This window comes from Jaculus jaculus, chromosome 6 (genome assembly GCF_020740685.1).
Source record: "Jaculus jaculus isolate mJacJac1 chromosome 6, mJacJac1.mat.Y.cur, whole genome shotgun sequence".
NCBI lineage: Eukaryota > Metazoa > Chordata > Mammalia > Rodentia > Dipodidae > Jaculus > Jaculus jaculus.
This window is the reverse complement of record NC_059107.1, coordinates 113,695,520-113,699,210: the sequence shown is the minus strand read 5'-3', so window position 1 is coordinate 113,699,210 and position 3,691 is coordinate 113,695,520. Positions and strand designations below refer to the sequence as shown.

Below are 3,691 nucleotides of genomic sequence, written 5' to 3'. Positions count from 1 at the left end.
AAAAGACACAATGATAGTAAAATGTTCCCTATTATAAAGGGTGAACCATTATGCAAACTTTAAAAGGGTGTTTAACGCCTCTGTGTTAATGATATAATCTGATGATTCTCTACCAGTTTAATTTATAACGTGTCTATGGCATTACAGTGAGACTCTACCAATCTCAAAAAAAAAAAAAAAAAAAAAATCCCAACAAGAAAAAGCGTCCGTGATGAAATTATCCATCGTCCTCACGTCCCCACAGGGGAAGTAGTAGGAGAGCATCTGTAGGAGGACAGCCTGTTGTCCGCTCCTCCCTCAGAAGTAGCCCCGGGTCTGTCCAGTCCACACTTAGGACTTTATCTTCATGAGCAGCCAAATCATAGAGAGGAGCCTTGCAACTTCTTGTGTCCCACAGCTTGACAATTTTATCTAAAGAGACTGAAATCAGCTGCTGTTCATGGGTAGGAGACCACCTCACTGATGTGACCCAACCTGCATGTGAGGTTATAGACAGTGACACCAAAGAACTATCTTTAGTTCGAGGGTCCCACAGTCTGATATGCCTATCTGCGCTTCCAGATGCCAGATGTTTACAAAGTGGAGAATAGGAAATACAATTAAGCACTTTGTTTCCTGACAAAGTTGACTTAAGACCACCAGACTCAACATCCCACACTCTAATTGTGTGGTCCCAAGATGCACTGCAGATTTCTTCAGCGTCTGACCACAGTACTGAGGAAATTGCTTCTGTGTGGCCAGAGAGGGTCACTATGGGAGTCCTTGTCAGCCCCAACTGCTCTGTTTTTTGTTTCTTTCTTGGATGATCTGTAGATTCCTCCATTTCATCTTCTTCATCTGTCGGGACTGTAGACCAGATCTTTAGCATCTTATCCCAGGAACCACTGCAAAATTTAGTCCCGGAGCTATCAACAGCTATGGAGTCCACACTGCCGGCATGACCCCTGAGGCAGTGCAGGGCTTTCACCTTGTTCCTGTCCACATTCCACTCCCACAGGATGATCGTCTGATCCATGGAGGCACTCAGGAGCCAGCAAGACAAACTATCTTTTTTTACCCAAGCCACATCTTTCACAACATCTGTATGTCCCACAATTGTCATTATTGATTTTCCTTCCAAGGACCAGATTTGAGAAGTCTTATCATAAGAACCAGTTAAGATCCATCCTCTGCCCCTTCAATTGAACTGATCCAGTCATCATGGAACGTGCACTGCTCTGGCTGGGGTGCAGTGTATTTCTCCACGTATTCTAACTCCACAACCTCTTCCCATGAGATGTACTCTAGTTCCATGTGCTTGACCAAGGGCATTCGCAGAAACTGGCCCTTGATAAGGAAATCAAACTCCACATGCTTGTGCAACTCATTTTTGGCCTGTAGTAGTTTATTAATGATGCTACTGAGGTCAGCAATTTCAGAGGTGGCAGGAATTGAGAAGGGAACATCATCGACTGTGTATTTCTTATTTTCAGTATAAAAGCATGCCTGGAGCTGAGCCATGGCGATCAGGACACACGAGATTTATCCGCAAAAATGCATGGGTTGGTAGCTCAAAAATTACACGGCAGCCGGGGGAGAGCAAGACCCGAGGACGATGCGTGCGGGCAGCTTTCTTCCTCACGTAAAGATAGTTTTAAATAATTGGATTATATAGGGTCCCATGCTTAGCTTTAAAATATTTTTTCCCCAAAAACTTTATGCATGAGGGTCTTGTATATATGTGTGTGCAGGTCCAGGTCTGTGTGCTTATGTGTGTGGAGACCAGAGGGTACCCTCAGATGTTTCATTTTGAAACAGGGTCTCACATTGGCCTAGAGCTCTCCAATTAGACTAGACCTGCTGACCAGTGAGCCCCAAGGATTCTCTGTCTCTGTCTTCCCCGCTCTTGGATGATAAGTGCACTCCACTTCAGCTGTAAAAAATGAAATCATAAAATTTACAAGAAAATGAATGGACCTGGAAAAGATTATACTAAGTGAGGTAGCCCAGGTTCAGAAAGTCAAACACCCCATGCTTTCCTCTCATGTGCATCCTATCTTCAAATGTTTAGGTTTGCATTTCAGTTGGAGTAAGATTCAGTAGTAGAGGCCTGGAAGCTAGAGAGGGGCCATGAGGGAGGTAGGAGAGAAGAGGGCTTAAGAAAAGGGGAGAGTACCCAGAGGGGAAGAATACTGGGGGTAGAATGTAGGGTGGTCTAAGTAGGGTCGGGGTGGTGGATGAAGGTGGAGGAGGTGGGAGGAAGTTTAATAAAACTAAAGAGGTTATAAATAACCCAAATGAAAACCTACTTCTTGGTTACCTTGTTTAAAAAAACATGTAAGTCCTTTAAAAGAGAGACAGTTTGGGCAGATGTTCACTGTGGGAGTGCAAATGCTACTCCCAGAACCATTGGCTGTCACAGAAAATCTTCAGTCAGGATTGAGATGCCTCCCAGTAGGGTATTGATCAGCAAAGCCCTTGAGATCCCCCAAACAATTCAGTCTATCACCAAGGTTCCTGGTTGCCCACCAGAACTAGATGGTAAGCCCCTATTACTAAAGACACCACATGCTTTGGTTATAGGACACTGAAAAAATCAAGCTAGAAGTGAGCCTGAGGCCTCCTCCCTGCTGACTGATGGTCACAGTGCTGGAAAGTGCTATGTAGCCTGTTGGGGTAGAAAAGTCATTTGTGGCCTTTACAAGTAGTGGACCCTGCTAGCTTCTAGCTGATCACCCAAGCAAGATGCACCACTAGTACCATAGTGGTGAATCTGTTAGAGGGTAGCCAACTACTCTCTAATTTGATTTGTAGCCTGCTCCATGGGAAGGAATTCCTACCTGATACTGAAAATTTAGTCAAGCTAATGCCTTGAAGGGTAATAAACACTAGGGAGTAAGTTAATCACCGTTGTTTGATTACATGGCTTTATTATGTCCACCAAAGTCATCTCTACATACTTACATATATGCACATATATTAGTGCTACTCATTTCCCACTACAGCTCAGAATCTATTGACAGAGCTTTCAAATGGGAGACTTTGCACCTCTCTGGCCTTGGAGAAGGAAGTGAAACACCAGAGTGAAAGAAGTCTCTCTTTTCAGATGGCAGTCACTGCTAGGGAGATGCAAAACTTGTCAAAGTGCTGAAAAGAAGTGACAGTTGAGTGTTTAGTACATAATGAGACATATCTTCATGCTTTTCATGGTTGCAGAACTACAGAAGTGGTGGAAAGAATGTAAGAGCCAGAAGGAAGGGGAGGAGTGCTTTGGAATGCTGTCTCCCAGACATCAAGTGGTCACGGTATTCATGACCTCACAGTGGCTGTCATTATCTGCACAAGACCTGCATGATATTGAGCCCACTAATAGGTTGTTTTGCATGATGGGGGATGGCAAAAGAGGAAAAATACATCAATATGGAAGAGTAGGAAAAAGGTGGGGGCTCAGTGGAAGGGAATTGGAGAGAAAGGGGACAAAAGAAGGTGGAGAGAGAAGATTATAAGCTTTTTAATAGAGTTTAAGATTTTATTTTTATTTATTTATTAGAGACAGGAGAGAGAGGGGGGAGGGAGAGAGAAAGAGTGAGAATGGGTGCGCCAGGGCCTCCAGCCACTGCAACCTAACTCCAGATGTGTGTGCCCCCTTGTGCATCTGGCTTATGTGGGACCTGGAGAATCGAACCTGGGTCCTTAGGCTTCACAGGCATGC

The 3,691-nt window shown here is 44.4% G+C and overlaps 1 pseudogene; it reads right to left on the bottom strand.

The window, feature by feature from the left end:
- Positions 1 to 230: 230 nt before the first annotated feature.
- On the bottom strand, positions 231 to 1,529 carry LOC101595683 (annotated as a pseudogene).
- Between the last annotated feature and the right edge of the window lie 2,162 nt (positions 1,530 to 3,691).